The sequence below is a fragment of the Mustelus asterias genome, unplaced genomic scaffold (genome assembly GCF_964213995.1).
Source record: "Mustelus asterias unplaced genomic scaffold, sMusAst1.hap1.1 HAP1_SCAFFOLD_596, whole genome shotgun sequence".
In the NCBI taxonomy this organism is placed as follows: domain Eukaryota; kingdom Metazoa; phylum Chordata; class Chondrichthyes; order Carcharhiniformes; family Triakidae; genus Mustelus; species Mustelus asterias.
In genome coordinates this window covers 203,186-227,852 of record NW_027590546.1, presented here as the reverse complement: position 1 = coordinate 227,852, position 24,667 = coordinate 203,186, and the positions used below count along the sequence as shown (strand labels likewise).

The window sequence follows — 24,667 nt, the reverse complement described above, 5'->3', positions numbered from 1 at the left end:
TTCGTGTCCAAAGAATTGCGTGTTATGTGGATTGGCCATGCTAAATTGCCCCTTCGTGTTCAAAGATGTGTTGGTTAGATGGATGGCCATGATAAATTGCTCCTTACTGTCCAAAGATGTGTAGGTTAGGTGGATTGGCCATGCTAAATTGTCCCTTAGTGTCCTAAGACGTGTAGGTTAGGTGGATTGGCCATGCTAAATTGCCCCTTCGTGTCCAAAGATGTGTAGGTTAGGTGGATTGGCCTGTTAAATTGCCCCTTCGTGTCCAAAGATGTGCGTGTTATGTGGATTGGCCATGCTAAATTGCCCCTTAGTGTTCAAAGATGTGTTGGTTAGATGGTTTGGTCACGCTAAATTGCCCCTTGGTGTCCAAAGATGTGCAGGTTAGGTGGATAGGCCATGCTAAATTGCCCCTGAGTGTCCAAAGATGTGTAGGTTAGGTGGATTGGCCATGCTAAATTGCCCCTTAGTGTCCAAAGATGTGCCGGTTAGTTGGATTGGCTGTGCCAAATTGCCGCCTAGTGTCCAAAGACGTGTAGGTTAGGTGGATTGGCCATGCTAAATTGTCCCTTAGCGTCCAAAGATGTGCAGGTTAGGTGGATTGGCCATGCTCAATTGCCCCTTAGCGTCCAAAGATGTGTGGGTTGGGTGGATTGACCAAGCCACCTAACCTGCACATCTTTGAACACCAAGGGACAATTTAGCATGGCCAATCCCCCTAACCTACACATCTTTGCACACTAAGGGACAATTTAGCATGGCCAATCCACCTAACCTGCACATCTTTGGACACTAAGGGACAATTTAGCATGGCCAATCCACCTAACCTGCACATCTTTGGCCGTGCTAAATTGTCCCTTCGTATCCAAAGATGTGCAGGTTTGGGGGATTGGCCGTGCTAAATTGTCCCTTAGCGTCCAAAGATGTGTAGGTTAGGTGGATTGACCATGGTAAATTGTCCCTCAGTATCCAAAGACGTGTGGGTTAGGTGGATTGGCCGTGCTAAATTGCCCCTTAGTGTCCAAAATGCGTAGGTTAGGTGGATTGGCCATGCTAAATTGCCTCTTAGTGTCCAAAGATGTGCAGGTCAGGTGGATTGGCCATGCTCAATTGTCCCTTAGTGTCCAAAGATGTGCTGGTTATGTGGATTGGCCATGCTAAATTGCCCCTTCGTGTCCAAAGATGTGCGGGTTAGGTGGACTGGTCATGCTAAATTGTCCCTTAGTGTCCAAAGATTTGTAGGTTAGGTGGATTGGCTATGCTCAATTGCCCCTTCGTGTCCAAAGAATTGCGTGTTATGTGGATTGGCCATGCTAAATTGCCCCTTCGTGTTCAAAGATGTGTTGGTTAGATGGATTGGCCATGGTAAATTGCTCCTTACTGTCCAAAGATGTGTAGGCTAGGGGGAATTGGCCATGCTAAATTGTCCCTTAGTGTCCAAAGATGTGTAGGTTAGGTGGATTGGCCGTGCTAAATTGCCCCTTCGTGTCCAAAGATGTGTAGGTTAGGTGGATTGGCCTGCTAAATTGCCCCTTCGTGTCCAAAGATGTGCGTGTTATGTGGATTGGCCATGCTAAATTGCCCCTTTGTGTTCAAAGATGTGTTGGTTAGATGGTTTGGTCATGCTAAATTGCCCCTTGGTGTCCAAAGATGTGCAGGTTAGGTGGATAGGCCATGCTAAATTGCCCCTTCGTGTCCAAAGATGTGTAGGTTAGGTGGATTGGCCATGCTAAATTGCCCCTTAGTGTCCAAAGATGTGCCGGTTAGTTGGATTGGCTGTGCCAAATTGCCGCCTAGTGTCCAAAGATGTGCCGGTTAGTTGGATTGGCTGTGCCAAATTGCCGCCTAGTGTCCAAAAGATGTGCAGGTTAGGTGGATTGGCCATGCTGAATTGTCCCTTAGCGTCCAAAGATGTGCGGGTTAGGTGGAATGACCAAGCCACCTAACCTACACATCTTTGAACACCAAGAGACAATTTAGCATGGCCAATCCCCCTAACCTACACATCTTTGCACACTAAGGGACAATTTAGCATGGCCAATCCACCTAACCTGCACATCTTTGGACACTAAGGGACAATTTAGCATGGCCAATCCACCTAACTTGCACATCTTTGGCCGTGCTAAATTGGCCCTTCGTATCCAAAGATGTGCAGGTTTGGGGGATTGGCCGTGCTAAATTGTCCCTTAGCGTCCAAAGATGTGTCGGTTAGGTGGATTGACCATGGTAAATTGTCCCTCAGTATCCAAAGACGTGTGGGTTAGGTGGATTGGCCGTGCTAAATTGCCCCTTAGTTTCCAAAGATGTGCAGGTTTGGTGGATTGGCCATGCCAAATTGTCCCTTCGTGTCCAAAGATGTGCAGGTTAGGAGGATTGGCCATGCTAAATTGTCCGTTAGTGTCCAAAGATGTGTAGGTTAGGTGGATTGGCCTGCTAAATTGCCCCTTCGTTTCCAAAGATGTGCGTGTTATGTGGATTGGCCATGCTAAATTGCCCCTTGGTGTTCAAAGATGTGTTCGTTAGATGGATTGGCCATGCTAAATTGCCCCTTGGTGTCCAAAGATGTGGAGGTTAGGTGGATTGGCCATGCTAAATTGCCCCTTCGTGTCCAAAGATGTGTAGGTTAGGTGGATTGGCCATGCTAAATTGCCACTTAGTGTCCAAAGATGTGCCAGTTAGTTGGATTGGCTGTGCCAAATTGCCGACTAGTGTCCAAAGATGTGTAGGTTAGGTGGATTGGCCATGCTAAATTGTCCCTCAGCGTCCAAAGAGGTGTAGGTTAGGTGGATTGACCAAGCCACCTAACCTGCACATCTTTGAACACCAAGGGACAATTTAGCATGGCCAATCCCCCAACCTACACATCTTTGCGCACTAAGGGACAATTTAGCATGGCCAATCCAAATAACCTGCACATCTTTGGCCGTGCTAAATTGCCCCTTCGTATCCAAAGATGTGGAGGTTGGGGGGATTGGCCGTGCTAAATTGTCCCTTAGTGTCCAAAGATGTGTAGGTTCGGTGGATTGACCATGGTAAATTGTCCCTTAGTATCCAAAGATGTGTGGGTTAGTTGAATTGGCCGTGCTAAATTGCCCCTTAGTGTCCAAAGATGTGCAGGTTCGGTGGATTGACCATGCTAAATTGTCCCTTAGTGTCCAAAGATGTGTTGGTTCGGTGGATTGGCCATGCTAAATTGTCCCTGAGTATCCAAAGACGTGTGGGCTAGGTGGATTGGCCGTGCTAAATTGCCCCTTAGTGTCCAAAGATGTGGAGGTTCGGTGGATTGGACATGCTAAATTGCTCCTTAGTGTCCAAAATGCGTAGGTTAGGTGGATTGGCCATGCTAAATTGCCTCTTAGTGTCCAAAGATGTGCAGGTCGGGTCGATTGGCCATGCTCAATTGTCCCTTAGTGTCGAAAGATGTGCTGGTTATGTGGATTGGCCATGCTAAATTGCCCCTTCGTGTCCAAAGATGTGCGGGTTAGGTGGACTGGTCATGCTAAATTGTCCCTTAGTGTCCAAAGATTTGTAGGTTAGGTGGATTGGCTGTGCTAAATTGCCCCTTCGTGTCCAAAGAATTGCGTGTTATGTGGATTGGCCATGCTAAATTGCCCCTTCGTGTTCAAAGATGTGTTGGTTAGATGGATGGCCATGATAAATTGCTCCTTACTGTCCAAAGATGTGTAGGTTAGGTGGATTGGCCATGCTAAATTGTCCCTTAGTGTCCTAAGACGTGTAGGTTAGGTGGATTGGCCATGCTAAATTGCCCCTTCGTGTCCAAAGATGTGTAGGTTAGGTGGATTGGCCTGTTAAATTGCCCCTTCGTGTCCAAAGATGTGCGTGTTATGTGGATTGGCCATGCTAAATTGCCCCTTAGTGTTCAAAGATGTGTTGGTTAGATGGTTTGGTCACGCTAAATTGCCCCTTGGTGTCCAAAGATGTGCAGGTTAGGTGGATAGGCCATGCTAAATTGCCCCTGAGTGTCCAAAGATGTGTAGGTTAGGTGGATTGGCCATGCTAAATTGCCCCTTAGTGTCCAAAGATGTGCCGGTTAGTTGGATTGGCTGTGCCAAATTGCCGCCTAGTGTCCAAAGACGTGTAGGTTAGGTGGATTGGCCATGCTAAATTGTCCCTTAGCGTCCAAAGATGTGCAGGTTAGGTGGATTGGCCATGCTCAATTGCCCCTTAGCGTCCAAAGATGTGTGGGTTGGGTGGATTGACCAAGCCACCTAACCTGCACATCTTTGAACACCAAGGGACAATTTAGCATGGCCAATCCCCCTAACCTACACATCTTTGCACACTAAGGGACAATTTAGCATGGCCAATCCACCTAACCTGCACATCTTTGGACACTAAGGGACAATTTAGCATGGCCAATCCACCTAACCTGCACATCTTTGGCCGTGCTAAATTGTCCCTTCGTATCCAAAGATGTGCAGGTTTGGGGGATTGGCCGTGCTAAATTGTCCCTTAGCGTCCAAAGATGTGTAGGTTAGGTGGATTGACCATGGTAAATTGTCCCTCAGTATCCAAAGACGTGTGGGTTAGGTGGATTGGCCGTGCTAAATTGCCCCATGGTTTCCAAAGATGTGCAGGTTTGGTGGATTGGCCATGCCAAATTGTCCCTTAGTGTCCAAAGATGTGCAGGTTAGGAGGATTGGCCATGCTAAATTGTCCGTTAGTGTCCAAAGATGTGCAGGTTAGGTGGATTGGCCATGCTAAATTGTCCCTTGGTGTCCAAAGATGTGTAGGTTACGTGGATTGGCCGTGCTAAATTGCCCCTTCGTATCCAAAGATGTGTAGGTTAGGTGGATTGGCCATGTTAAATTGTCCCTTAGCGTCCAAAGATGTGTAGGTTAGGTGGATTTACCATGGTAAATGTTTCCTTAATATCCAAAGACGTGTGGGTTAGGTGGATTGGCCATGCTAAATTGCCCCTTAGTTCCCAAAGATGTGCAGGTTAGGTGGATTGGCCATGCTAAATTGCCCCTTAGTTCCCAAAGATGTGCAGGTTCGGTGGATTGGACATGCTAAATTGCCCCTTCGTATCCAAAGATGTGCAGGTTCGGTGGACTGGCCATGCTAAATTGCTCCTTAGTGTCCAAAATGCGTAGGTTAGGTGGATTGGCCATGCTAAATTACCTCTTAGTGTCCAAAGATGTGCAGGTCGGGTGGATTGGCCATGCTCAATTGTCCCTTAGTGTCCAAAGATGTGTAGGTTAGGTGGATTGGCCATGCTAAATTGCCCCTTCGTGTCCAAAGATGTGTCGGCTAGATGGATTTGCCATGCTAAATTGTCCCTTACTGTCCAAAGATGTGCGGGTTAGGTGGATTGGCCATGCTAAATTGTCCCTTAGTGTTCAAAGATGTGTTGGTTAGATGGATTGGCCATGCTAAATTGCCCCTTGGTGTCCAAAGATGTGTAGGTTAGGTGGATTGGCCATGCTAAATTGCCCCTTAGTGTCCAAAGATGTGCCGGTTAGTTGGATTGGCTGTGCCAAATTGCCGCCTAGTGTCCAAAGATGTGTAGGTTAGGTGGATTGGCCATGCTAAATTGTCCCTTAGTGTCCAAAGATGTGTAGGTTAGGTGGATTGACCAAGCCAATCCACCTAACCTGCACATCTTTGGACACCAAGGGGCAATTTAGCATGGCCAATCCATCTGAACTGCACATCTTTGAAGACTAAGGGGCAATTTAGCATGGCCAATCCATCTAACCTACACATCTTCGGACACTAAGGGGCAATTTAGCATGGCAAATCCACCTAACCAGCACATCTTTGGACACTAAGGGGAAATTTAGCATGGCCAATCCACCTAACCTACGCATTTTGGACACCAAGGGACATTTTAGCATGGTCAATCCACCGAACCTGCACATCTTTGGATACGAAGGGACAATTTAGCACGGCCAATCCACCTAACCTGCACAGCTTTGGACCTAAGGGACAATTTAGCATAGCCAATCCACCTAACCTACACATCTTTGGACACTAAGGGGCAACTTAGCCTGGTCAATCCACCCAACCTACACATGTTTGGGCACGAAGGGACAATTTAGCATGGCCAATCCACCAAAGCTGCACATCTTTGGACAATAAGGGGCAATTTCGCATGGCCAATCCACCTAACCCACACATCTTTGGGCACTAAGGGGCAATTTAGCACGGCCAATCCACCTAACCTACACATCTTTGGGCACTAAGGGGCAATTTAGCATGACCAATCCACCTAACCTGCACATCATTGGACACTAAGGGACAATTTAGCATGACCAATCCACCTAACCTGCACATCTTTGGACACTAAGGGACAATTTAGGATGGCCAATCCACCTAACCCGCACATCTTTGGACAATAAGGGGCAATTTCGCATGGCCAATCCACCTAACCTGCACACCTTTGGACACTAAGGGACAATTTAGCATGGCCAATCCACCTAACCCGCAGAGCTTTTGACTGTGGGAGGAAACCGGAGCACCCGGAGGAAACACACGCAGACACGGGGAGAATGTGCAAACTCCACACAGACAGTGACCCAGGGCTGGAATTGAACCCGGGTCCCTGGCGCTGTGAGGCAGCAGTGCTAACCAATGTAGAGAGAGAGAAAGAGCGACAGAGCGACAGAAACAGAGAGACAGAGAGTGAAAGAGACACAGAGAGAGAGACAGAGACAGAGAGGCAGAGAGAGAGAGAGAGAGAAAGAGGGACAGAGAGAGAGGAAGAGAGAGAGACAGAGAGAGAGAGAGAGGAAGAGAGAGAGACAGAGAGAGAGACAGAGATGTAGAGGCAGAGAGAGAAAGACAGAGAGAGAGAGACAGAGAGAGAGAGACAGAGAGAGAGAGAGACAAAGAGACAGAGAGAGACAGAGAGAGAGACAGAGAGAGAGAAAGACAGAGAGACAGAGAGAGAGACAGAGAGAGAGACAGAGAGAGAGAGAGACAGAGAGGGAGAGAGAGAGAGTGAGAGACAGAGAGAGAGACAGAGAGAGAGACAGAGAGAGAGACAGAGAGAGAGACAGAGAGAGAGAGAGAGAGAGACAGAGAGGGAGAGAGAGAGAGTGAGAGACACAGAGAGAGAGAGAGATAGACAGAGACAGAGAAAGAGAAAGGCAGAGAGACAGAGAGAGAGAGACAGAGAGAGAGGCAGAGAGAGAGAGTGAGAGACAGAGAGAGAGAGACAGAGAGAGAGACAGAGAGAGAGAGAGAGAGACAGAGAGAGAGACAGAGAGAGAGAGAGAGAGAGAGACAGAGAGAGAGACAGAGAGAGAGACAGAGAGAGAGAGAGAGAGAGGCAGAGAGAGAGAGTGAGAGACAGAGAGAGAGACAGAGAGAGAGAGAGAGAGAGAGACAGAGAGAGAGAGAGAGACAGAGAGGGAGAGAGAGAGAGTGAGAGACACTGAGAGAGAGAGAGAGACAGAGAGAGAGAGAGAGAGAGGCAGAGAGAGAGAGAGAGAGAGAGAGTGACCCTGAGCACATTTACAGACATGTGAGCAAGCTGGAGTAGCAACGACAGACCACCCTCCCCCGCCTTCTGCCCCCCACACCGGCCCCCCACACCGGCCCCCCGCCCCCCTCCCCACCCCCCCCCACCCGCCCCCCCTCCGCAGTGACATTCCCACACAATCTCAGCGAGGAACCATTCCCCCCAACGCTGCGCCAGCACTGACAGCAGCTGAGTGTCGGAGCTCAGTGCTCCCGCAGAGAGAACAGGGAGTGGGAAAGCAGGGGGAGAATCCTCAGTAACTCACTGTGTTCCCCGGCTGCAGGCAATCTCACTCCTGCCTCCCAGCTGCCCACGGCTCAATGTCGCAATGCAGACTGCCGGGAGGCTGCAGGGAGAGTTAATCCCCCCTCTCGCCGTGTCACTGCCAGGTCAACCGGAACGCACTCACGTCCCACTGCGGACTGACAATACTATTCCCATCACAGAGGAAGCACCCGACTGGGGAATACAGCTGAGGGAGCGCCGCACTGTGGGAGGGTCAGTGCTGAGGGAGCGCCGCACTGTGAGAGGGTCCGTGCTGAGGGAGCGCCGCACTGTGGGAGGGTCAGTGCTGAGGGAGCGCCGCACTGTGGGAGGGTCAGTGCTGAGGGAGCGCCGCACTGTGGGAGGTTCAGTGCTGAGGGAGCGCCGCACTGTGGGAGGGTCGGTGCTGAGGGAGCGCCGCACTGTGGGAGGGTCAGTGCTGAGGGAGCGCCGCACTGTGGGAGGGTCGGTGCTGAGGGAGCGCCGCACTGTGGGAGGGTCAGTGCTGAGGGAGTGCCGCACTGTGGGAGGGTCAGTGCTGAGGGAGCGCCGCACTGTGGGAGGAGGGTCAGTGCTGAGGGAGCGCCGCACTGTGGGAGGAGGGTCAGTGCTGAGGGAGCGCCGCACTGTGGGAGGGTCAGTGCTGAGGGAGCGCCGCACTGTGGGAGGGTCAGTGCTGAGGGAGCGCCGCACCGTGGGAGGGTCAGTGCTGAGGGAGCGCCGCACTGTGGGAGGGTCAGTGCTGAGGGAGCGCCGCACCGTGGGAGGGTCAGTGCTGAGGGAGCGCCGCACTGTGGGAGGGTCAGTGCTGAGGGAGCGCAGCACCGTGGGAGGGTCGGTGCTGAGGGAGCGCCGCACTGTGGGAGGGTCAGTGCTGAGGGAGCGCCGCACTGTGGGAGGGTCAGTGCTGAGGGAGCGCCGCACTGTGGGAGGGTCAGTGCTGAGGGAGTGCCGCACTGTGGGAGGGTCGGTGCTGAGGGAGCGCCGCACTGTGGGAGGGTCAGTGCTGAGAGAGCGCCGCACTGTGGGAGGGTCAGTGCTGAGGGAGCGCCGCGCTGTGGGAGGGTCAGTGCTGAGGGAGTGCCGCACTGTGGGAGGGTCAGTGCTGAGGGAGCGCCGCACTGTGGGAGGGTCAGTGCTGAGGGAGCGCCGCACCGTGGGAGGGTCAGTGCTGAGGGAGCGCCGCACTGTGGGAGGGTCAGTGCTGAGGGAGCGCCGCACTGTGGGAGGGTCAGTGCTGAGGGAGCGCCGCACTGTGGGAGGGTCAGTGCTGAGGGAGCGCCGCACAGTCATTCTGGGGCTACTACTATCTCTAATATACACAGGGGCTGTTATTCTCTATAATATACACAGGGACTGCTATTCTCTATAATATACACAGGGACAGCTATTCTCTGTAATATACACAGAGGCTGCTATTCTCTATAATATACACAGGGACTGCTATTCTCTATAATATACACAGGGACAGCTATTCTCTGTAATATACACAGGGGCTGCTATTCTCTATAATATACACAGGGACTGCTATTCTCTGTAATATACACAGGGGCTGTTATTCTCTATAATATACACAGGGACTGCTATTCTCTGTAATATACACAGGGACTGCTATTCTCTGTAATCTCCACAGAGGCTGCTATTCTCTATAATATACACAGGGACTGCTATTCTCTGTAATATACACAGGGACTGCTATTCTCTGTAATATACACAGAGGCTGCTATTCTCTATAATATACACAGGGACTGCTATTCTCTATAATATACACAGGGACTGCTATTCTCTATAATATACACAGGGACTGCTATTCTCTATAATATACACAGGGACTGCTATTCTCTATAATATACACAGGGGCTGCTATTCTCTATAATATACACAGGGACTGCTATTCTCTATAATATACATAGGGGCTGCTATTCTCTATAATATACACAGGGGCTGCTATTCTCTATAATATACACAGGGACTGCTATTCTCTATAATATACACAGGGACTGCTATTCTCTGTAATATACACAGAGGCTGCTATTCTCTATAATATACACAGGGACTGCTATTCTCTGTAATATACACAGGGGCTGTTATTCTCTATAATATACACAGGGACTGCTATTCTCTGTAATATACACAGGGACTGCTATTCTCTGTAATATACACAGGGACTGCTATTCTCTATAATATACACAGGGGCTGCTATTCTCTATAATATACACAGGGACTGCTATTCTCTGTAATATACACATGGACTGCTATTCTCTATAATATACACAGGGGCTGTTATTCTCTATAATATACACAGGGACTGCTATTCTCTGTAATATACACAGAGGCTGCTATTCTCTATAATATACACAGGAGCTGTTATTCTCTATAATATACACAGGGAATGCTATTCTCTGTAATATACACAGGGGCTGTTATTCTCTATAATATACACAGGGACTGCTATTCTCTATAATATACACAGAGGCTGCTATTCTCTATAATATACACAGGGGCTGCTATTCTCTATAATATACACAGGGACGGCTATTCTCTATAATATACACAGGGACTGCTATTCTCTATAATATACACAGGGGCTGCTATTCTCTATAATATACACAGGGACTGCTATTCTCTGTAATATACACAGGGGCTGTTATTCTCTATAATATACACAGGGACTGCTATTCTCTATAATATACACAGAGGCTGCTATTCTCTATAATATACACAGGGGCTGCTATTCTCTATAATATACACAAGGACTGCTATTCTCTGTAATATACACAGGGACTGCTATTCTCTATAATATACACAGGGACTGCTATTCTCTATAATATACACAGGGACTGCTATTCTCTATAATATACACAGGGGACTGCTATTCTCTATAATATACACAGGGACTGCTATTCTCTATAATATACACAGGTGCTGCTATTCTCTATAATATACACAGGAGCTGTTATTCTCTATAATATACACAGGGACTGCTATTCTCTATAATATACACAGGGACTGCTTTTCTCTATAATATACACAGGGACTGCTATTCTCTATAATATACACAGGGACTGCTATTCTCTATAATATACACAGGGGCTGTTATTCTCTATAATATACACAGGGACTGCTATTCTCTATAATATACACAGGGACTGCTATTCTCTATAATATACACAGGGACTGCTATTCTCTACAATATACACAGGGACTGCTATTCTCTGTAATATACACAGGGACTGCTATTCTCTATAATATAATCAGGGACTGCTATTCTCTGTAATATACACAGGGACTGCTATTCTCTATAATATACACAGGGGACTGCTATTCTCTATAATATACACAGGGACTGCTATTCTCTATAATATACACAGGGACTGCTATTCTCTGCAATATACACAGGGACTGCTATTCTCTATAATATACACAGGGACTGCTATTCTCTGTAATATACACAGGGGCTGTTATTCTCTATAATATACACAGGGGACTGCTATTCACTATAATATACACAGAGGCTGCTATTCTCTATAATATACACAGGAGCTGTTATTCTCTATAATATACACAGGGACTGCTATTCTCTATAAGATACACAGGGACTGCTATTCTCTATAATATACACAGGGCCTGCTATTCTCTGTAATATACACAGGGGCTGCTATTCTCTATAATATACACAGGAGCTGTTATTCTCTACAATATACACAGGGACTGCTATTCTCTGTAATATACACAGGGGCTGCTATTCACTATAATATACACAGGGGCTGGTATTCTCTATAATATACACAGGGACTGCTATTCTCTATAATATACACAGGGACTGCTATTCTCTATAATATACACAGGGCCTGCTATTCTCTGTAATATACACAGGGGCTGCTATTCTCTATAATATACACAGGAGCTGTTATTCTCTATAATATACACAGGGACTGCTATTCTCTGTAATATACACAGGGACTGCTATTCTCTGTAATCTCCACAGAGGCTGCTATTCTCTATAATATACACAGGGACTGCTATTCTCTGTAATATACACAGGGACTGCTATTCTCTGTAATATACACAGAGGCTGCTATTCTCTATAATATACACAGGGACTGCTATTCTCTATAATATACACAGGGACTGCTATTCTCTATAATATACACAGGGACTGCTATTCTCTATAATATACACAGGGACTGCTATTCTCTATAATATACACAGGGGCTGCTATTCTCTATAATATACACAGGGACTGCTATTCTCTATAATATACATAGGGGCTGCTATTCTCTATAATATACACAGGGGCTGCTATTCTCTATAATATACACAGGGACTGCTATTCTCTATAATATACACAGGGACTGCTATTCTCTGTAATATACACAGAGGCTGCTATTCTCTATAATATACACAGGGACTGCTATTCTCTGTAATATACACAGGGGCTGTTATTCTCTATAATATACACAGGGACTGCTATTCTCTGTAATATACACAGGGACTGCTATTCTCTGTAATATACACAGGGACTGCTATTCTCTATAATATACACAGGGGCTGCTATTCTCTATAATATACACAGGGACTGCTATTCTCTGTAATATACACATGGACTGCTATTCTCTATAATATACACAGGGGCTGTTATTCTCTATAATATACACAGGGACTGCTATTCTCTGTAATATACACAGAGGCTGCTATTCTCTATAATATACACAGGAGCTGTTATTCTCTATAATATACACAGGGAATGCTATTCTCTGTAATATACACAGGGGCTGTTATTCTCTATAATATACACAGGGACTGCTATTCTCTATAATATACACAGAGGCTGCTATTCTCTATAATATACACAGGGGCTGCTATTCTCTATAATATACACAGGGACTGCTATTCTCTATAATATACACAGCGACTGCTATTCTCTATAATATACACAGGGGCTGCTATTCTCTATAATATACACAGGGACTGCTATTCTCTGTAATATACACAGGGGCTGTTATTCTCTATAATATACACAGGGACTGCTATTCTCTATAATATACACAGAGGCTGCTATTCTCTATAATATACACAGGGGCTGCGATTCTCTATAATATACACAGGGACTGCTATTCTCTGTAATATACACAGGGACTGCTATTCTCTATAATATACACAGGGACTGCTATTCTCTATAATATACACAGGGACTGCTATTCTCTATAATATACACAGGGGACTGCTATCCTCTATAATATACACAGGGACTGCTATTCTCTATAATATACACAGGGGCTGCTATTCTCTATAATATACACAGGAGCTGTTATTCTCTATAATATACACAGGGACTGCTATTCTCTATAATATACACAGGGACTGCTTTTCTCTATAATATACACAGGGACTGCTATTCTCTATAATATACACAGGGACTGCTATTCTCTATAATATACACAGGGGCTGTTATTCTCTATAATATACACAGGGACTGCTATTCTCTATAATATACACAGGGACTGCTATTCTCTATAATATACACAGGGACTGCTATTCTCTATAATATACACAGAGGCTGCTATTCTCTATAATATACACAGGGACTGCTATTCTCTATAATATACACAGGGTACTGCTATTCTCTATAATATACACAGGGACTGCTATTCTCTACAATATACACAGGGACTGCTATTCTCTGTAATATACACAGAGGCTGCTATTCTCTATAATATACACAGAGGCTGCTATTCTCTATAATATACACAGGGACTGCTATTCTCTATAATATACACAGGGACTGCTATTCTCTGTAATATACACAGGGACTGCTATTCTCTATAATATACACAGGGGACTGCTATTCTCTATAATATACACAGGGACTGCTATTCTCTATAATATACACAGGGACTGCTATTCTCTGCAATATACACAGGGACTGCTATTCTCTATAATATACACAGGGACTGCTATTCTCTGTAATATACACAGGGGCTGTTATTCTCTATAATATACACAGGGGACTGCTATTCACTATAATATACACAGAGGCTGCTATTCTCTATAATATACACAGGAGCTGTTATTCTCTATAATATACACAGGGACTGCTATTCTCTATAAGATACACAGGGACTGCTATTCTCTATACTATACACAGGGCCTGCTATTCTCTGTAATATACACAGGGGCTGCTATTCTCTATAATATACACAGGAGCTGTTATTCTCTACAATATACACAGGGACTGCTATTCTCTGTAATATACACAGGGGCTGCTATTCACTATAATATACACAGGGGCTGGTATTCTCTATAATATACACAGGGACTGCTATTCTCTATAATATACACAGGGACTGCTATTCTCTATAATATACACAGGGCCTGCTATTCTCTGTAATATACACAGGGGCTGCTATTCTCTATAATATACACAGGAGCTGTTATTCTCTATAATATACACAGGGACTGCTATTCTCTACAATATACACAGGGACTGCTATTCTCTGTAATATACACAGGAGCTGCTATTCTCTATAATATACACAGGGACTGCTATTCTCTATAATATACATAGGGACTGCTATTCTGTATAATATACACAGGGACTGCTATTCTCTATAATATACACAGGGGCTGCTATTCTCTGTAATATACACGGGGGACTGCTATTCTCTATAATATACACAGGGACTGCTATTCTCTATAATATACACAGGGACTGCTATTCTCTATAATATACACAGAGGCTGCTATTCTCTGTAATATACACAGGGACTGCTATTCTCTATAATATACACAGGGGCTGCTATTCTCTATAATATACACAGGGACTGCTATTCTCTATAATATACACAGGGACTGCTATTCTCTATAATATACACAGAGGCTGATATTCTCTGTAATATACACAGGGACTGCTATTCTCTATAATATACACAGAGGCTGCTATTCTCTGTAATATACACAGGGACTGCTATTCTCTATAATATACACAGGGGCTGATATTCTCTACAATATACACAGGGGCTGCTATTCTCTATAATATACACAGGAGCTGCTATTCTCTGTAATATGCACAGGGACTGCTATTCTCTATAATATACACAGGGGCTGATATTCTCTATAATATACACAGGGGCTGCTATTCTCTATAATATACACAGGGACTGATATTCTCTATAATATACACAGAGGCTGATATTCTCTATAATATACACAGAGGCTGCTATTCTCTATAATATACACAGAGGCTGTTATTCTCTATAATATACACAGGGACTGCTATTCTCTATAATATACACAGGGGCTGCTATTCTCTATAATATACACAGGGACTGCTATTCTCTATAATATACACAGGGGCTGATATTCTCTATAATATACACAGAGACTGCTATTCTCTATAATATACACAGGGGCTGCTATTCTCTATAATATACACAGCGACTGCTATTCTCTGTAATATACACAGGGGCTGCTATTCTCTATAATATACACAGGGGCTGATATTCTCTATAATATACACAGAGGCTGTTATTCTCTATAATATACACAGGGGCTGCTATTCTCTATAATATACACAGGGGCTGCTATTCTCTATAATATACACAGGGGCTGATATTCTCTATAATATACACAGAGGCTGTTATTCTCTATAATATACACAGGGGCTGCTATTCTCTATAATATACACAGGGGCTGCTATTCTCTATAATATACACAGGGACTGCTATTCTCTATAATATACACAGGGGCTGCTATTCTCTATAATATACACAGGGACTGCTATTCTCTATAATATACACAGAGGCTGATATTCTCTATAATATACACAGAGGCTGTTATTCTCTATAATATACACAGAGGCTGATATTCTCTATAATATACACAGAGGCTGTTATTCTCTATAATATACACAGGGACTGCTATTCTCTATAATATCCACAGGGACTGCTATTCTCTATAATATACACAGGGGCTGCTATTCTCTATAATATACACAGGGACTGCTATTCTCTATAATATACACAGGGACTGATATTCTCTATAATATACACAGAGGCTGATATTCTCTATAATATACACAGAGGCTGTTATTCTCTATAATATACACAGGGACTGCTATTCACTATAATATACACAGTGACTGCTATTCTCTATAATATACACAGGGACTGCTATTCTCTATAATATACACAGGGGCTGCTATTCTCTGTAATATACACAGTGACTGCTATTCTCTATAATATACACAGGGACTGATATTCTCTATAATATACACAGGGGCTGCTATTCTCTGTAATATACACAGGGGCTGTTATTCTCTATAATATACACAGGGGCTGCTATTCTCTATAATATACACAGAGGCTGCTATTCTCTATAATATACACAGAGGCTGATATTCTCTATAATATACACAGAGGCTGATATTCTCTATAATATACACAGAGGCTGCTATTCTCTATAATATACACAGGGACTGCTTTTCTCTATAATATACACAGGGACTGCTATTCTCTATAATATACACAGGGACTGCTATTCTCTATAATATACACAGGGGCTGTTATTCTCTATAATATACACAGGGACTGCTATTCTCTATAATATACACAGGGACTGCTATTCTCTATAATATACACAGGGACTGCTATTCTCTATAATATACACAGAGGCTGCTATTCTCTATAATATACACAGGGACTGCTATTCTCTATAATATACACAGGGGACTGCTATTCTCTATAATATACACAGGGACTGCTATTCTCTACAATATACACAGGGACTGCTATTCTCTGTAATATACACAGAGGCTGCTATTCTCTATAATATACACAGAGGCTGCTATTCTCTATAATATACACAGGGACTGCTATTCTCTATAATATAATCAGGGACTGCTATTCTCTGTAATATACACAGGGACTGCTATTCTCTATAATATACACAGGGGACTGCTATTCTCTATAATATACACAGGGACTGCTATTCTCTATAATATACACAGGGACTGCTATTCTCTGCAATATACACAGGGACTGCTATTCTCTATAATATACACAGGGACTGCTATTCTCTGTAATATACACAGGGGCTGTTATTCTCTATAATATACACAGGGGACTGCTATTCACTATAATATACACAGAGGCTGCTATTCTCTATAATATACACAGGAGCTGTTATTCTCTATAATATACACAGGGACTGCTATTCTCTATAAGATACACAGGGACTGCTATTCTCTATAATATACACAGGGCCTGCTATTCTCTGTAATATACACAGGGGCTGCTATTCTCTATAATATACACAGGAGCTGTTATTCTCTACAATATACACAGGGACTGCTATTCTCTGTAATATACACAGGGGCTGCTATTCACTATAATATACACAGGGGCTGGTATTCTCTATAATATACACAGGGACTGCTATTCTCTATAATATACACAGGGACTGCTATTCTCTATAATATACACAGGGCCTGCTATTCTCTGTAATATACACAGGGGCTGCTATTCTCTATAATATACACAGGAGCTGTTATTCTCTATAATATACACAGGGACTGCTATTCTCTGTAATATACACAGGGACTGCTATTCTCTGTAATCTCCACAGAGGCTGCTATTCTCTATAATATACACAGGGACTGCTATTCCCTGTAATATACACAGGGACTGCTATTCTCTGTAATATACACAGAGGCTGCTATTCTCTATAATATACACAGGGACTGCTATTCTCTATAATATACACAGGGACTGCTATTCTCTATAATATACACAGGGACTGCTATTCTCTATAATATACACAGGGACTGCTATTCTCTATAATATACACAGGGGCTGCTATTCTCTATAATATACACAGGGACTGCTATTCTCTATAATATACATAGGGGCTGCTATTCTCTATAATATACACAGGGGCTGCTATTCTCTATAATATACACAGGGACTGCTATTCTCTATAATATACACAGAGGCTGCTATTCTCTGTAATATACACAGAGGCTGCTATTCTCTATAATATACACAGGGACTGCTATTCTCTGTAATATACACAGGGGCTGTTATTCTCTATAATATACACAGGGACTGCTATTCTCTGTAATATACACAGGGACTGCTATTCTCTGTAATATACACAGGGACTGCTATTCTCTATAATATACACAGGGGCTGCTATTCTCTATAATATACACAGGGACTGCTATTCTCTGTAATATACACATGGACTGCTATTCTCTATAATATACACAGGGGCTGTTATTCTCTATAATATACACAGGGACTGCTATTCTCTGTAATATACACAGAGGCTGCTATTCTCTATAATATACACAGGAGCTGTTATTCTCTATAATATACACAGGGAATGCTATTCTCTGTAATATACACAGGGGCTGTTATTCTCTATAATATACACAGGGACTGCTATTCTCTATAATATACACAGAGGCTGCTATTCTCTATAATATACACAGGGGCTGCTATTCTCTATAATATACACAGGGACTGCTATTCTCTGTAATATACACAGGGACTGCTATTCTCTATAATATACACAGGGACTGCTATTCTCTATAATATACACAGGGACTGCTATTCTCTATAATATACACAGGGGACTGCTATTCTCTATAATATACACAGAGACTGCTATTCTCTATAATATACACAGGGGCTGCTATTCTCTATAATATACACAGGAGCTGTTATTCTCTATAATATACACAGGGACTGCTATTCTCTATAATATACACAGGGACTGCTTTTCTCTATAATATACACAGGGACTGCTATTCTCTATAATATACACAGGGACTGCTATTCTCTATAATATACACAGGGGCTGTTATTCTCTATAATATACACAGGGACTGCTATTCTCTATAATATACACAGGGACTGCTATTCTCTATAATATACACAGGGACTGCTATTCTCTATAATATACACAGGGGACTGCTATTCTCTATAATATACACAGGGACTGCTATTCTCTACAATATACACAGGGACTGCTATTCTCTGTAATATACACAGAGGCTGCTATTCTCTATAATATACACAGAGGCTGCTATTCTCTATAATATACACAGGGACTGCTATTCTCTATAATATACACAGGGACTGCTATTCTCTGTAATATACACAGGGACTGCTATTCTCTATAATATACACAGGGGACTGCTATTCTCTATAATATACACAGGGACTGCTATTCTCTATAATATACACAGGGACTGCTATTCTCTGCAATATACACAGGGACTGCTATTCTCTATAATATACACAGGGACTGCTATTCTCTGTAATATACACAGGGGCTGTTATTCTCTATAATATACACAGGGGACTGCTATTCACTATAATATACACAGAGGCTGCTATTCTCTATAATATACACAGGAGCTGTTATTCTCTATAATATACACAGGGACTGCTATTCTCTATAAGATACACAGGGACTGCTATTCTCTATAATATACACAGGGCCTGCTATTCTCTGTAATATACACAGGGGCTGCTATTCTCTATAATATACACAGGAGCTGTTATTCTCTACAATATACACAGGGACTGCTATTCTCTGTAATATACACAGGGGCTGCTATTCACTATAATATACACAGGGGCTGGTATTCTCTATAATATACACAGGGACTGCTATTCTCTATAATATACACAGGGACTGCTATTCTCTATAATATACACAGGGCCTGCTATTCTCTGTAATATACACAGGGGCTGCTATTCTCTATAATATACACAGGAGCTGTTATTCTCTATAATATACACAGGGACTGCTATTCTCTACAATATACACAGGGACTGCTATTCTCTGTAATATACACAGGAGCTGCTATTCTCTATAATATACACAGGGACTGCTATTCTCTATAATATACATAGGGACTGCTATTCTGTATAATATACACAGGGACTGCTATTCTCTATAATATACACAGGGGCTGCTATTCTCTGTAATATACACGGGGGACTGCTATTCTCTATAATATACACAGGGACTGCTATTCTCTATAATATACACAGGGACTGCTATTCTCTATAATATACACAGAGGCTGCTATTCTCTGTAATATACACAGGGACTGCTATTCTCTATAATATACACAGGGGCTGCTATTCTCTATAATATACACAGGGACTGCTATTCTCTATAATATACACAGGGACTGCTATTCTCTATAATATACACAGAGGCTGATATTCTCTGTAATATACACAGGGACTGCTATTCTCTATAATATACACAGAGGCTGCTATTCTCTGTAATATACACAGGGACTGCTATTCTCTATAATATACACAGGGGCTGATATTCTCTACAATATACACAGGGGCTGCTATTCTCTATAATATACACAGGAGCTGCTATTCTCTGTAATATGCACAGGGACTGCTATTCTCTATAATATACACAGGGGCTGATATTCTCTATAATATACACAGGGGCTGCTATTCTCTATAATATACACAGGGACTGATATTCTCTATAATATACACAGAGGCTGATATTCTCTATAATATACACAGAGGCTGCTATTCTCTATAATATACACAGAGGCTGTTATTCTCTATAATATACACAGGGACTGCTATTCTCTATAATATACACAGGGGCTGCTATTCTCTATAATATACACAGGGACTGCTATTCTCTATAATATACACAGGGGCTGATATTCTCTATAATATACACAGAGACTGCTATTCTCTATAATATACACAGGGGCTGCTATTCTCTATAATATACACAGCGACTGCTATTCTCTGTAATATACACAGGGGCTGCTATTCTCTATAATATACACAGGGGCTGATATTCTCTATAATATACACAGAGGCTGTTATTCTCTATAATATACACAGGGGCTGCTATTCTCTATAATATACACAGGGGCTGCTATTCTCTATAATATACACAGGGGCTGATATTCTCTATAATATACACAGAGGCTGTTATTCTCTATAATATACACAGGGGCTGCTATTCTCTATAATATACACAGGGGCTGCTATTCTCTATAATATACACAGGGACTGCTATTCTCTATAATATACACAGGGGCTGCTATTCTCTATAATATACACAGGGACTGCTATTCTCTATAATATACACAGAGGCTGATATTCTCTATAATATACACAGAGGCTGTTATTCTCTATAATATACACAGAGGCTGATATTCTCTATAATATACACAGAGGCTGTTATTCTCTATAATATACACAGGGACTGCTATTCTCTATAATATCCACAGGGACTGCTATTCTCTATAATATACACAGGGACTGCTATTCTCTATAATATACACAGGGACTGCTATTCTCTATAATATACACAGGGACTGATATTCTCTATAATATACACAGAGGCTGATATTCTCTATAATATACACAGAGGCTGTTATTCTCTATAATATACACAGGGACTGCTATTCTCTATAATATACACAGTGACTGCTATTCTCTATAATATACACAGGGACTGCTATTCTCTATAATATACACAGTGGCTGCTATTCTCTGTAATATACACAGTGACTGCTATTCTCTATAATATACACAGGGACTGATATTCTCTATAATATACACAGGGGCTGCTATTCTCTGTAATATACACAGGGGCTGTTATTCTCTATAATATACACAGGGGCTGCTATTCTCTATAATATACACAGAGGCTGCTATTCTCTATAATATACACAGAGGCTGATATTCTCTATAATATACACAGAGGCTGATATTCTCTATAATATACACAGAGGCTGCTATTCTCTATAATATACACAGGGACTGCTATTCTCTATAATATACACAGAGGCTGATATTCTCTATAATATACACAGAGGCTGTTATTCTCTATAATATACACAGGGACTGCTATTCTCTATAATATACACAGGGGCTGCTATTCTCTATAATATACACAGGGACTGCTATTCTCTATAATATACACAGAGGCTGATATTCTCTATAATATACACAGAGGCTGTTATTCTCTATAATATACACAGGGACTGCTATTCTCTATAATATACACAGAGGCTGATATTCTCTATAATATACACAGAGGCTGTTATTCTCTATAATATACACAGGGACTGATATTCTCTGTAATATGCACAGGGACTGCTATTCTCTATAACATACACAGGAGCTGCTATTCTCTATAATATACACAGGGACTGCTATTCTCTATAATATACACAGGGGCTGCTATTCTCTATAATATACACAGGGACTGCTATTCTCTATAATATACACAGGGGCTGCTATTCTCTGTAATATACACAGGGACTGCTATTCTCCATAATATACACAGGGGCTGATATTCTCCATAATGTACACTGGGGCTGCTTTTCTCTATAATATACAAAGGGGCTGCTATTCTCTATAATATGCACAGGGACTGCTATTCTCCATAATATACACAGGGACTGCTATTCTCTGTAATATACACAGGGGCTGGTATTCTCTATAATATACACAGGGACTGCTATTCTCTATAATATACACAGGAGCTGCTATTCTCTGTAATATAGACAGAGGCTGCTATTCTCTGTAATATACACAGGAGCTGATATTCTCTATAATATACACAGGGACTGCTATTCTCTGTAATATACACAGGGGCTGTTATTCTCTGTAATATACACAGAGGCTGCTATTCTCTGTAATATACACAGGAGCTGCTATTCTCTGTAATATACACAGAGGCTGCTATTCTCCGTAATATACACAGGAGCTGATATTCTCCATAATATACACAGGGACTGCTATTCTCTGTAATATACACAGGGGCTGCTATTCTCTACAATATACACAGGGACTGCTATTCTCTATAATATACACAGGGGCTGTTATTCTCTGTAATATACACAGAGGCTGCTATTCTCTGTAATAGACACAGGAGCTGCTATTCTCTGTAATATACACAGAGGCTGCTATTCTCTGTAATATACACAGGGGCTGATATTCTCGATAATATACACAGGGACTGCTATTCTCTGTAATATACACAGGGGCTGATATTCTCGATAATATACACAGGAGCTGCTATTCTCTGTAATATACACAGAGGCTGCTATTCTCTGTAATATACACAGGGGCTGATATTCTCGATAATATACACAGGGGCTGCTATTCTCTATAATATACACAGGGACTGCTATTCTCTGTAATATACACAGGGGCTGCTATTCTCTACAATATACACAGGGACTGCTATTCTCTATAATATACACAGGGGCTGTTATTCTCTGTAATATACACAGAGGCTGCTATTCTCTGTAATATACACAGGAGCTGCTATTCTCTGTAATATACACAGAGGCTGCTATTCTCTGTAATATACACAGGGGCTGATATTCTCGATAATATACACAGGGACTGCTATTCTCTATAATATACACAGGAGCTGCTATTCCCTGTAATATACACAGAGGCTGCTATTCTCTGTAATATACACAGGAGCTGCTATTCTCTATAATATACACAGGGGCTGATATTCTCTATAATATACACAGGGACTGCTATTCTCTATAATATACACAGGAGCTGCTATTCTCTATAATATACACAGGAGCTGTTATTCTCTATAATATACACAGGGACTGCTATTCTCTATAATATACACAGAGGCTGCTATTCTCTATAATATACACAGGGACTGCTATTCTCTATAATATACACAGGGACTGCTATTCTCTATAATATACACAGAGGCTGCTATTCTCTATAATATACACAGGGACTGCTATTCTCTATAATATACACAGGGACTGCTATTCTCTATAATATACACAGAGGCTGCTATTCTCTACAATATACACAGAGGCTGCTATTCTCTATAATATACACAGGGACTGCTATTCTCTATAATATACACAGGGGCTGATATTCACTATAATATACACAGGGGCTGGTATTCTCTATAATATGCACTGGGGCTGCTTTTCTCTATAATATACACAGGGACTGCTATTCTCTATAATATACACAGGGGCTGCTATTCTCCATAATATACACAGGGACTGCTATTCTCTATAATATACACAGGGACTGCTATTCTCTATAATATACACAGTGACTGCTATTCTCTATAATATACACAGGGACTGCTATTCTCTATAATATACACAGGGGCTGCTATTCTCTGTAATATACACAGGGGCTGTTATTCTCTATAATATACACAGGGACTGCTATTCTCTATAATATACACAGTGACTGCTATTCTCTATAATATACACAGGGACTGCTATTCTCTATAATATACACAGGGGCTGCTATTCTCTGTAATATACACAGGGGCTGTTATTCTCTATAATATACACAGGGACTGCTATTCTCTATAATATACACAGGGGCTGCTATTCTCTGTAATATACACAGGGGCTGTTATTCTCTATAATATACACAGGGGCTGCTATTCTCTATAATATACACAGGGACTGCTATTCTCTATAATATACACAGGGGCTGATATTCTCTATAATATACACAGTGACTGCTATTCTCTATAATATACACAGGGACTGCTATTCTCTATAATATACACAGGGGCTGCTATTCTCTGTAATATACACAGGGGCTGTTATTCTCTATAATATACACAGGGACTGCTATTCTCTATAATATACACAGGGGCTGCTATTCTCTGTAATATACACAGGGGCTGTTATTCTCTATAATATACACAGGGGCTGCTATTCTCTATAATATACACAGAGGCTGCTATTCTCTATAATATACACAGAGGCTGATATTCTCTATAATATACACAGAGGCTGATATTCTCTATAATATACACAGAGGCTGCTATTCTCTATAATATACACAGGGACTGCTATTCTCTATAATATACACAGAGGCT

General features: G+C 42.2%; 1 long non-coding RNA gene across 1 annotated transcript in view; it reads right to left on the bottom strand.

The window, feature by feature from the left end:
* LOC144487111 (uncharacterized) overlaps positions 1-7,857 on the bottom strand; it is a 49,207-nt gene extending 41,350 nt beyond the window's left edge. Inside the window, exon 1 of the long non-coding RNA XR_013496371.1 lies at positions 7,755-7,857. This is a non-coding gene — a long non-coding RNA (uncharacterized LOC144487111). The remainder of the gene's footprint in view (positions 1-7,754) is intronic.
* Between the last annotated feature and the right edge of the window lie 16,810 nt (positions 7,858-24,667).